The sequence below is a fragment of the Aegilops tauschii genome, chromosome 6, assembly GCF_002575655.3.
Source record: "Aegilops tauschii subsp. strangulata cultivar AL8/78 chromosome 6, Aet v6.0, whole genome shotgun sequence".
NCBI lineage: Eukaryota > Viridiplantae > Streptophyta > Magnoliopsida > Poales > Poaceae > Aegilops > Aegilops tauschii.
The window spans coordinates 395,336,040-395,349,542 of NC_053040.3; positions in this window are offsets into that span (position 1 = coordinate 395,336,040).

The following is a 13,503-nucleotide window of genomic DNA, read 5'->3' on the forward strand; positions in this document are numbered from 1 at the left end:
TGTACAACTGTCAGCCCAGTTGCATTGCTAATGTTTAAAAAAAGGCATGTGTAGTACAATACAACTTTACATGGCTACTCAGCCCACATTCAGCGACGCCGGAAAGGCCCAAACAAGGCTTCTGTTCAACTTTTTGATGTCACTGAGCTCAATTAATAACTTAACCCAAAAATTAGAGTACAGTGGAACCTAATTAAAAGCTGTCACGAGCGAAGAAATAATTCAACGGGTCACACTTGTGTGTGTTTGTGAGAGAGAGAGAGAGACCCATCGGTCGATGCTCGTAAATACATCTTTCATCCATATGCATTGCTGATGCTCAGTAAAAACTTATATAGTTGACACAGTCATATAAAACATCATAGCACACTGAACTTGCATACAAAAATTTCACGCATGCGGCACAATCAAGGTGGAAGCAGTGGATCGCTACGAGTAGGGCTATGTTGAAACCAATGAACTCGTACATAACGGTTCATCGTCTTTATCAATGACGGGGAAATATCTTGAATGCTGCGTAAAAAAACAGACAGACAACACAATAAGTTCTGCTAGCACATTAAGTTGACGTACAACCCTTTCTAAAAAAAGTTCAGGTACAAAAATAGAACAGGTCACAATCAAATGTACTGGCACATCAGTGCTTCACACCGATAGCTTGGATTTAACTAGTATCTGACAAGATTCAATTGTTACCTCAAATTAGAGCACATCCAGGAAGCCAACCCTGCCTCTTGTCCCAAAGAAGCAGTGGTCTCTGCCGCGCGATGGAGTAGGCCCTGTGCCATCCATCGTTCCGAGCAACAGGGGGAAAGTCTGACATTTACTCCTGTAATGGACGCACGGACCCTGGCACCAGTGGCGGCGGCAGGACTTCGGTTGATGGATTGACTACTTCTTCGACATGCACGAACACTCGATATACGTACATCCCTAATGTGGTCCGCAGCGGCCTTGGTGGCGACGAATAGTACAACCCCGGTTCCTGCACCGGTATCTCAACACCTATCACCTTCGGTATGGTGGACGGCTTCTTCATCCATGCCATAACCGTCAGAGCCCAGCTGTCTGGAGGAACAAACATACTTACGAGCTCACCTACAAGGTCGTTGATCAGCTCATTCATGGACTCACTGTTCCAAGCACGTCGAGGCATGCCGTGGAAGGTAAGCTTTATTAAAAACTCAAGCTCAGTGGGCACCGAGACCCATCCTGTGTACCACCGATCAAAGCTCACCAGCGCGCCATCGCAGAACAAATGCTGGGAAGATTTGAACACATGACTGCAGTCAAAAGTTTTCTGGAACCTGACGAAGAAATCAGCCGATAGAGGACATACTTCGATGAGCAATTCACTTATTTGGATACCATGCGCAATGCCAAGAGCTTTGACATGGCCATCCGGCGAGACGGGAGGCCGGTCGCCGTTGATGGTTACCATCAGCACTTTGCCGGCAAACTGGTCGTCAAGCGCCGCCATGCCACTGTTGAGCGACAGCACGCAGCGCCGGAAGGCAGGACGAACCTCAGGATCTACGGCTCAGAGATCCACATTGACCGGCGACGTGATAGTGCGCTTAAGTACAGGGAGTACAGGAGGGGGATTTGGGGGAACTGGAGTAGGAATCGAGATTCCAGAGGTAGGAGAGGGACGGGAGATTGGAGATGAAAAGGTAGCATGAATTTCGAACACGCGCGAAAATGCTCTCGGCGCGCAAGCGCACGAAAACACCGGTGGCACCCACATGTCGGCCGAAGAGTCCTTATTCTTTCTTTTTTTGAGAGCCCGACCTTTTTTTAGGATCTTTTGAGAGCTCGGCCTGAGAGTCATAATTGACCTGTTTGGCATTGCATTACTACTCGGCCCATATTCAACGACACCTCACTGGCCCAAACAAGTGTACACCATCGAAAAGACACTGAGGTCAAATTATAACTTGAAAAAAGGAGATATACTCTGAACACTGGAGAATGGTGATGCCCTCATTTAGCCCACGAGCAGTTCGAGACAATAAATAGTTTGAAACAACGATATATACAACATTCAACCACTGACTAGTAACTACTACTGACATAAACAGCATGACATGATAGTTCATAAGAGGTCTTGCTACACCACCAAAATGCACCCATCTGCAGCGCTCAGACTCTTGTGATCCAGACGGGAATGACATTCTATATAGAAGCAACTATTACATAGTAAGAGTGACATAGACGAGGATGACCAAATGACAAGGAATATGCAGAACAAAAGAGAGAACTACCCATCCAATACAAGCACTAAAGACAACAAGTCATTCGAAGAGGGATGATCCAACACCATCATTATTTGCGGCCCCTCTTCAGCGACCAGTGATCCGGAGACACCAGTAGTCCACCCTTTCGACGCAACAGCCCAATTACATATCAACCTGAAGGCTTGAACCACATCACTGCCTATCGGACTTGAGACATCCAAGGATCAAAGTTAATCCAGATGCCTTGGTCATTCTCACCTTCTTTTGGCTGCAGGCTGTATCGTTGAGTTTACTCCCGAAGTCCTAGGGCTCGCCGTGTGGACACAGTTTTCCATAGCAAACAGAGCCTCTCTGCCATCAAGGTCCTTGCCAACGGCGATCTCCTGGCTAATTGGATAATTGGGTCCGAGAAATAGAGAGTGTGAACCAAGGCTGTTTACCCTCTTCCAACTCAAAAATCCTGAAGGACCCAACAAGTTGTTATCCTGCTCATAGACGTAACAGCCACTGTTCGGATACTCACGTATTTCACGGTGCTTGTACACAGTGGGGTTTTTGCAATATAACTTTTCCGTCTCATGTGTGTGAATGATCATCAGTCTTTTGCCATCGTCTGATCGAGCAAGGAACCAGTTGTGCTTCCATGTTTTTGGCAAAGGTGGTGTGATTACAAAGGGCAGTAACTGTAGGGACACTGCATCATATCAAAAAGGACAGGCATTGTTAATGTAAGATCAGCATTGTTCAGAGTATCAGTAGGATAATGCAAGAAACAACATTGATTTTTCCCTATTGGAACTGAGAGGAAAATACAGGGAAATGTATACTAGGTTCGAAAATATAGAAGTGCCATGCATGGTTATACTCATGTTATCTCGCAATCGATTCTTCATAGGTAACTACCATGTCATGCATGTTATGTAATCATGTTCTGTCCTCACAAACAAATTCTTCAAGGAAACTAACAGACCATGCATTGGTATTATTCTAGCCATTGATTGCTGAAGAGCGAATATGGGTATGTACAAATGGTAAGCATTACAGGATTTCACTACTTTCAAATATAGAGTTCTCCATATGCACATTTACTTCCCTAATATATGGTTAGATGAAACCAACAGTGTGATGCATGTTTCTACATCATGAAAATGAGGAAACTAACATGGCCATTGATACACACTCATATTTAGTAGTATATAGATTACTATAAAATAAGGAGAATATCCATATCTTCCTAACTGTTTGATATTCAGGGGTACAAATTGGTTGTAATGACATGGTCACAATCGCATGAATTAACTCATTCCAAATATAGCTGATTTACGACATCTCTAATACAATGCCATAGTTCTACTCAAATTCTGCTCAAACAGGGATATGCCAATCATCACAAAAAGTTCAAACAGTGTCATGGCAATATCATTAACATCAGACGGAAACAACTTACATGCGCCGTCCCAGCAATACGTGGTGCCATCTGCTTTGTCGATCGCATAGATGATGCCATTGTGTTCAATAGCATCACAGAAGTGTGTATCAGCTTTGACGATCCACCGCGACCAGAGCTGTCTCCAGCTAATTAAAGAAGGCACCGGCGGAAATATAGGGGAGTCCGCGGTCGAACAAGGCAATTAGCTTGAAGTTTGCGTAAGCCGCATCTCATGTGGGCACTTGGCAGATTATAATCTTCTGCAAAACAAGGTTTGTCCAACTGACGTGGTAATCTAGATGTATTGGACCGCGACAGTAAAACTCTATATAATCCAACGTAGGAAGGATAATCTGAAGGGAGGTGTGGAAGTTCACGAGCACCAAATTTTTCCGGTCTTCTCTGACGGTAGCCATCCAGTGGGAGTTCATGCCGACCCAATACATACCTGCCAAGATGTTTCGGGCGATGGTGATCGGATCGAAGTCGAGGGAAATGATGTACGGCGACCCACTACATACCTGCAATGAGGGAAATGATGGCTAATGAAGGTCGGATTGAAGTCAAGGGGCATCATGTATGCCTCGGTATCATGGTGAGCAAATCTCGCAAGACCAGATAGCAGCAAGCAGGGTGTCTTGAAAAGCTAGGCCTCGCTTCGACGATGGCCGTGTGCATGTCCCTCGAGCATGCAGCCAGCCGCACAACACTCAACATATCCATACACGAACAACAGAGGTCGAGGATGTTACTATGGAGATTGCTCTAATCGCGGCTCATATGGATGTTGCGTGGTTCGCGTATAGCCATGGTGGAGTTTGGAAGGTGGGGTTTTTGGGGGCCATATTTACGGGGGAGAAGGCTCTCCGTGCTGGAGCGGCTAGCGAGGGAATAGTGGTACTGGGGGAGGCGAGCGAGGCGAGGGTACACGGGGGCACAGTGAGATGGTGAAGAGTGACCTCAGGATCTCCGGCGGGACGGAGATGGAGATGGAGTGGTGCTAGGGGAGAGGGAGACGAGGTGGGGCATGCTATACAACGGCGGTGACAGTGACTGCACAGTGCACAAGGTGAGGCTGACTTCGGTGTAGGGTCTTGTCACTTCACTGTGAGGACCGGATGAATAATATTTTGACCATCAAGTGCACCACAGTTGTACTACTACTAGTAGGAACATACGGAGTAGTACTGTATAGTGGAAATAGGTCTCCCGTGCTAGCATGCCTCTAGGTTCACTTCATCCTCCAGGTATCATCCATATTGCATGCAGAACCAAATTCTCGTGCATGCGGAAGTGCGAAGAAGGGTTTTTTTCTTTTTTGAGGATAACCACATATTCCTTAACCAGAGAATGTTGTGTCTCCCACGCATGCGCCAATATCCATCCGAACCAGCTACGATACATTTTTTTATATCTGTTTGCATAGGTCCCACCTGTCAGGAGGGGTGCAGAAATAAAAAGAAATCATAAAATGTCTCGCCACGGTGATTCGAAAGAGTGACCTCAACTAGCCAATGGCACATGTAGCGTTAGAAGGATGGGCATGTACACGGACAGGTACCCCTCCTCAGTCTACCCGCATAGCCTTTTCTTTTAGTCTACCTAGCCATCTAATCAACTGCCTGCAAGCCACTTCTCCCATTTAGTTCTCCATCGGGAACCGATTTTCCTCAGCTTCTTCACCTCTCCTTCATCTTCATTTGCATCCAAACCCCACTGCATTCACATTGTTTTAACCTCTTCACATACTCCTGGAGTAATTCTGAAGCCCCTTTAAATAATCATCTTCTTCAGTTAGACTATCCATCTAATCCTAATTCTCCAAACCATAGCCCTCCGGTCCAGCGGTTCCAAATGGCGAAAGAGATCCAGATGCAGGTTTTTAGCGTCCAACATGCCCTCATCGAAGGCTCGTTGAGCATAGTTGCCACTGTCACCGACCACCCAAGGGTTGTTCGGATGTGGATCAGCAATGTATCCAACTCCCTCCAAAAGGTAGAGATGAAGGTCATCGGTCTCGACGCAGAGTACACGGAGCGTGCCGTTGGGAAGATCTAACGCGCCGCCGTCCTTCAGCTGTGCCTCGAAGATAATGTTTTGGTGTACCACATCATACACATGCCCTCCGTACCAGGTGAGCTCCACGATTTCTTGTCTCAGGAGGATATATACTTCTATGGGGCAGCCATCGAAGGGGACAAACAGAAGCTGGCGCCGTACAACCTTGATTTGAAAAGCATCGCTGACCTACAAACCAGAATCAAAATTCCTGTAGAAGATTGTGATAAGCAGACACCATCCCTATTCGACGTAGAAAATTTTGTGCTCGGTACAAATCTTCAGAAGGGTGACGACACGCTGGCATTAAGGTCATCTGGATGGGAAAATTATCCCTTGATGTACGAGCAGATAAAATATGTTGCCCTTGATGCCCGTGTGAGTTTCAAAATAGCTGCAAGGTCCAGAGAGCTTGTTGCGAAGCCGTCTCCCACAGAAAATGAGAAGAAGAAGAAGAAGAAGAAGAAGAAGAAGAAGAAGAAGAAGAAAAAGAAGAAGAAGAAGAAGAAGAAGAAGAAGCTGCACGAGCAGCAGGGCATTATGGATGGATGAACTATTTCCTCTCTTGTAAAATAAATGTTTCCTCTCTGTGTATATTGATGTAGATGAACTATTTCGATGGTGTGCATGTCTTTGGAACAAGTAGCAGCGTAGGTCCGCTTGACTATAAGGAACTATGCATCCGCCTAGCTTTCTCTAATACTCCTTCCAGTGATCGGTATGCAATGCATGTGTCAGTAGACATGACACCTTGTCCATGGAAGTTGAACTACGACAACCATCACGTTTCATACACTGCCACTCGCGATTCCCACGTCGCCGCTCCAACCCACGGCACCACGTCCCCCGACGTGCGCCTCACCCCTCTCGGCCACACCGCCCCTCTGCCTTTGTGTGCATGACATGTGGGTGAGCTGAAATGCGGCAAGCATCAAGTTTCTACCACATCCACACGCGATTCCCATGACGCCGCTCGAACCCATGACACCACACGTCCCCCGACCTCCGGCTCACCCCTCTCGCCCCCACCGCCCCTTTGCCTTTGGGAGCATGACATGTGGACCAGCCACCTATCGGGTCCCCTGAAGCTCACACCCGTGGGCCCCGAGAGGGAAATGTAACTCCTGAGCTAGGCCTTGTGGTGCTACCGCTGCACGAACTCGTGCCAAACTCGAGATTTTTTTTTCTTACTAGCAAGATGCCCTTGCGTTGCACGGAACATCAAGATGGATTTTTATGAGTAGTTTACCTTGTGGGGGAAAAGGATGAATGAGGGAAGGCCTTATTTGCAAATGTGGAGAGGGGTGTGGGTATCTTTTTGCAAAATTCCCATAGTTTCCTTCCATGTACATAAGGGGCTATTTGGATTGTGACTATGTTTGCCATATATTGCCACATAATTTTTGCCACACTTGCCTAACTTGAGTTGCTCAAATTGTTAGCCACACTTTGGCTTGCCTAAGGGAATCTTGTCAAACTTTCTGTGTCTATGACATGTGGGGTTCACTTCTCATAAAAAAATTCTTGCCTTAGGTGTGGCTAGAACCAAACACCCACCTAACTTGATCAAACTTGTCTAAGGTGAGGTGTGGCAAAGTGTGGCAAGATGTGGCTAGAAACCAAACAGCCCCCTACGTCTCATAACGCCCCGACGTCTAGCTGTGGCACCCTCGCCACGGCCATGCCACCACCGGCCGGTTCAACTCGAACGAGTGAGTTGCGAACGCCGTCGTGGCAACGGCCAGCTGGGCATCTCGAACCACACCGATGTCGCTTCCCCGTAGCCGACCTATGCTGGCACGTGGCCGCACGCCGTTGATCCGCGCGTCAACGTACGACGACAGGAACGCCTCCAGGCTCACTGGCTCAACTACGTCGAGTACATCACGTTCGCAAACCGGTATCCGTTGAGCAGGTTGCTCCCGCCCACGAGCACACGCCTATACATATCTATCATTCCAGCCTCGTCGCTGAGTGGTACATCCTCGGGATGGTGCAAGTGGTCGGAATCTCGAGCCCAAGTCGAGCTAAGTGCCCCGGGTAGATCACTGGCTCCCGCCCGAGCTCCCACCCGGCAGTTGTTGCCATCGCACCACTGACGATCGGGAGCAGCACCCTACCGCTCATCCGGAGCGCGAGTTAGTAAACGTCGTGCGGCACGTCACAATAGTCAAGCACCTCGACTTGCGTCGGCCGGCAGAGACTTTTCTTGGCCACAAGCTCCATGGTCTCATCCAAGATCAGTGTGGTACTGCAGTCGAACATGCGGGTAAAATACTACGGGAGCACCTGCATGTGCATGGCCCAGACGCCGATGTTGGCGTCGAGGAGGTGGTACTCACTAGCGCTGCAGCGTGCTACATGGCTTAGGCATGCACCTGTTGCGACGCTCTGGCGTTGGCACCGACATTGTCAACGCAACTGATGATCCGGAGGAGGACGAGCAGGAAAGGAAAGGGTCTTGCATGCGTGTACAGGTTCATGTAGGAAATTATTTCCTGGAAATACGGCCTTCGTTTACCTTTCGTTGAGGCTATAGATGACCCACACGAGGAAATCTATTATAACCATTGGATGAAAATTAGTGGTGCGGGAGTACGGATCGGAGCATGGGAGGGGAGCAGGTAAGCCTCATCCGCCGACCTGCGCCTCACCCCTCTCGGTCTCACCGCCGCTCTACTTGCATGAGAATGACATGTGGGCCAGTCGCATTTAAGGTCCACATGTCATTGACTCATTGGCTGGTGCACTAAGACACTGAAGCTCGGTCCCGTGGGCCCCGAGAGGGAAATGTAACTCCTGCGCCAGGCCTTGTGGTCCTCATGCAGTACGAACTCGTGCCAAACCCAGAATTTGTCTCTTACTACTACCAATGTGCCGGCCTGTGCGTTTTAATGGATCGAAAGTATCTATTTAGTGGAGTGCACTCTAAACACATTATCTATTTATTTTTCTCTAGCCTTTCCTAGCCATGCAACCAAGCCACATAAGCTTCATGGGTGCCCCCCACATCATTTTATTCATACTATGTTGACTGAAAAAAAGATAAATCACCCAAAACAAGATCTTCCCTTTTTTTCCCTATGATGCTGCGCCGTGCACGTACCTAGTTGTATAGTTGTAGTACAAACTTCGTACTAGTAGGAGTAGTAGTACGGAGTGTTCCTACTCTATCAACGAGCCCCATCTGACACCAAATTTCTTGGCTTTTGTGCTACAGCTAGATCTTTCCCTCCTCGTTTCTATTTTCCAACGAGGCGGGCGGGGTGCGGTTTGCTGATAGTCAGTTTGCTCAACTGCGGTTCCACATGAAAGTGAAAATGCTAGGCAACATGCCTTCCCTAGCTATGTGGCATGCCGGACGGGCCATGGAGTACTCCCGATTCCCGGGCGTGTGGGGGTGCGACGCGAACGCGGCAGACTGTCGGCGTTCTGGGAACAGGGGTCCCCAGACTTTCCTGCCTGCGGCCCACAGCGTGGCTCTGTGAGCGGGCCCGTACGACCCATCTTCACCAACAAGCTTTAAAGACCTCCTCGGGAGCGGCCTCACCAGGCTGGCTAGCGAGGGGCAGAGAGATCAAGGCCAGACAAAACCTCGCGAGGTTCCAGTGACGTAAGCCATGACGAACGAGACCAGGCGGGCGCCAGGCGGGTGCCAGCGCGCACAGTGTCCTTGTTTCCTCTTTGGTGCTAAGGGGGCAAGCACAGGCGAGGAGTTCCGAGGTGTCAAACAAAGGTTTCCCTATTGGTGCAACTTGACCAAGACCAGCAGGACGACAGGACGGAGGTCACCGTGGAGCCCAAGACGGCGTCACCACCAAAGCCTTTGGCAGGCGAAGACTACTTTTGTCAGGATAAGCTGTACTAGCTGTCCCCTTTCAAATTGGCCGTTGTGGAATCCCTTCCCGCTCAATATTTGGGAAGAGGACCGGGGCCTCTATAAATAGGACTAGCCACCACCGTAGGAGGCAACTGACTAGATCGATCGGATCCTCACACCCACACAAGTTCACCAAGCACAAGAACACCTCTCCCGAGGAGGCTGTTCTTCCCCTTGTACTATTCATCCTCAGCCCAAGAGGCAATCCACCACCACACACTGCAGTAGGGTATTACACCACAACGGTGGCCCGAACTAGTATAAATCTTGTGTCCCTTGTGTTGCGAGTTCGTCGAGCTAGCCTAGAGATCACGAAGCACGAGAGGGCGTGATCTGCGAGGGGGAGATCTTCGCGCGCACCCCAGAGTTCAAACCTGAAGGGTTTTGCCGAAACCCGAGATCCGACATTTGGCGTGCCAGGTAGGGGTGCGCTGGAGCCTCTTCCCCGCCGGTTGATCCACCAACACTCCGTGGTTCCGATGTCCGGCGACCCAAGGACCGACGCCGACCGATGGGCAGCCTGGCCAGCCCGGGCGGCGCCGCCTGCCCAAGAAAACCTCAACCCCGCGCTCCAGGCGGCACGAGCCCCACCTAACGCTGCTGAGCACGGGCGGCGCGGCCAGGCCCCGTCCACCCTTACTCCATGACATGCGCGAGCTGCTGCAAGGGCCGCGAGCCACGCCGCGGCAACGGCGCAACACACCCGGCATGAGCAGGCAAACATGCGGGCTGCACTCACGGTGGCACGGGAGCTGCTGCGGTGCCGACTGATGGAGAGAGGTCGGGATGCGCTGCTGGAACGCGTCGCTGAGCTGCTGGATGCAGCGGCCACGGGAGCGCCGCCCTTCTGCTACCAGCTCACGCCTCAGGCAGCGGCCGGATCCCACGGCGGGCCTCGCCGCGCCCGCATGCTCCTGGGTGCGCCCGGGGGCCTCTTCGACATCAACGCGATCCACGGAGGAGGGCGCCCCGTTGCGCCCGCACCACCCCAGATGGGTGCGGGCACGAGCGTTGCCGCACATGGCCCCATCGGAGCACTGCCCTACCATCCTCAGGACGGTGTGACGGGTCGGGCGACATGGAACGTGGGGCACTTCGGCGCGGTCTTCGGGGTAGCGGCCTCGCAGGCCTACGTGCCCCGCATGATGGACCAGGAGTACAGGCCGGAGGATGACCCCGGCTCGTTCCTCGGACCAGGTTGGGAGGAGGAGGCGTTAGGAGCTGAGGCCTTCTAGGAGCCTCCAGAGAGCCCCGCCGACCGTCCGTCGACAACAGATACAGGGTACCACTAATCTCTCAGGGGCAATCTTACTCTAACCATGAGTCGCAAGTGAATCAGGTCACAGCGCCAGGCGATGGTTCCGGCACGGCGATATCCGCCCCACCAGGAGAGAACCACTGGGGGCTGCGCGGGAGGAGCCAGGAGAAAGGCCCCTCCCCACGCCGCACGGAGCAAGGCGTTACCCGGAGGTAGGCCCTCTGTCGGTGAGGCACCGGTGAGCCCTCCCCCGGCAGAGGACCCGTGGTCGCCGAGGGCGCCGCTGGCGTCCCCTTTGCCCCCTTTGGTGTCGTCCTGGTTGCCGGTCGTCCCAACGGTGGTAGAGGGTGGCGCAAGGCATGGCCCTCGTCTGGTGATATGAAGTAAGGCTCACGCCTGTGAAGGTCTCCGCTCGTGAAACTCTCACGTAATAATGAGTGGGGCTGTACACGCCCCGGAGCCTCAGGAGTGCCGCCCTCGAGCCTCGGGGGCTCCCTCCCATGTCTTAGTGGCAGCACTTAGCTCCGCGCTGGTGAGAAGACAAGAAGACTAGACTAGGCGCCGGACGCGGCCATTTGCTTTGGATCTCTTTTCTGTAGCCTTGCCTTCTGGATTTGGATTTAAGTTGAAGTTGAATTTTCGTTGATGCGTGCGGGGGGTGCCTTTTCTCGTTCAAGCGATTTCTTGCTATCTGGTTTTTGCCTTAATTCGGAGTTCACGCCTATTGCTTTCCCCTTGCGAGCGGGGCTGGACACGGCACACACGCGCCACGCGCATGCCCTACCACGCCTGGCGCCTGCTCCTCGCGAGACCCTTTCGGGCGGATCGACAGGCGCCTCAGGAACTTCTCAGGAACTCACAGACTGATGAGTCAGTTTCGGAACCTGCCCAGGTCAAGGTAAATTACAACAACGAACTCGCCACGGGACTCGTGAGCATACGAAGGCACATGTTCGTCTTAGCTCAAAAATAGGGACAATGACCTGTTTACATGAGGGGCTCCCCCTCCCAAAATGCTCTTACTACCTCTGGGGCCGCGCCCGAGCTTTGTGTGCAGGATAAACAGCAGGGGAACACGGGATCAGTCACACAAGTCGCTCGCCGTGTCCCCTGGGTCACCCTCAGGCTCGCCGCTGGCGTCGCTGTCATCGTTGCTAGCCTCACCATCACCTTCACCAGCGCCACCATCACCATCGTCAACCACATCACCTTCATCCGCCACGACCACCATCGCGTCGTCTTCGGAAGCAAAGGCCCTGACCAGCACATCCACATTGTCCTCCACCCACCGCGCCAGGTCACCCCGAATGGCCTCCGGAACTCGAGCGATGGCGGCGGCAAAATCGAAGTTGGGGTAAGTGTTCTGGAGATGGCTGAAGACGCGGGAGAACGCACGCCCGAGCAGGCTGCGGTTCCTCTGTTCGACAAGCTGGCGAGCTCTCTCGGAATGGTTCTCCAGGCGCGTCACCACCTCAGAGAAGAAGCGGAGGTGATTGGCGTAGTCGTTCGCATGGGGATGAGGAGCATTCTCATCACAGATATGGCCCAACGCCACGTTGGCCCTGTTCCTGAGGCCTTCAAGCATAGGGGCGTGCACGCGCTCCAGCGTTCGCCGTTGAAGCACTTCCTCCATGTTCTGTTGCGCGATGGACTCGGCATTGGCAACCCACTGCTGGAGAGGAAGCAGCTCGGTGCGGGCAGAGGCTAGCTCAGCCTGCGCCGAGGCCAGGGCGGCTGCGGTGGCCTACTCGCGCCGTTCCACCTCGGTCAGCCTAGACTTGAGGGCAGCGGTCCTACCCGCGGCCTCGGCCGCTACGAACTCCAGCTTCAGGTCATACCTACCTTCAAGATCTGCGTGAGCTTCGGCCACCCGGCGATCGACCTCCTCCTGGGCCCTGGCCTCGCACGCACCAACGGCGTCCTCCGCTTGGGCAACTTGGCGCTCCCTCATCTCTAGTCGCTAAAGCTCAAGGCTACGCTCCACGGCTTCCAGCGCCAATGCCTCCTCGCGCCTCCGGATCTCTTCCTCTTCGGTAGCCGTCCCCCTCAACGACGCAAGGGCGGCTCTGCGCGCCTCCACTTGCCGCTCCAAGGAGGCGCTCCAGGCTTGGAGCTCCCACGCGCGCTTCTCTGCAGCCTCGCGACGGCAGTCGGCTTCCCGGGCCTCTTCCTGAGCTCGAGAGCAGGCCTCACGCGAGGCTACGAGAGAAGCCTCGGCCTTTGCATTGTCAAGCTCACGCTGGTGGCGCCCGAGGTTGATAGCCACCTTCAACTTATGCCGCTCCTCCGCCAGCCGAAGACCCTCGGCCACAAGGCGCGCGTCCACATCCATGAGTTCTTCACCAAGCCGGTTCATCGCGCCCATCGCCTCCTGAAAGAGCTCGTGCGGACGACGCTCTTCCCTTGCGCAGACTTGAGCACGCTGCTGACTCCGTCCTCCGCCACGGGGGCCATAGAGGAGGCCTGAAGCTGCTCACCCCCTCCCAGGAAGGGGCTGGGGGCTGGCACCCACCTGGTTGCTGGCCAGGCCTCACGAGAGGCCCGAGCAAACGGAGACCCGCTGCCTGAAAAGGACCCCAGGACCGAAGGCAAGTAGCCGACGTCCATGATCAGGGAAGGGGCCCTTGGCACACTGATCACA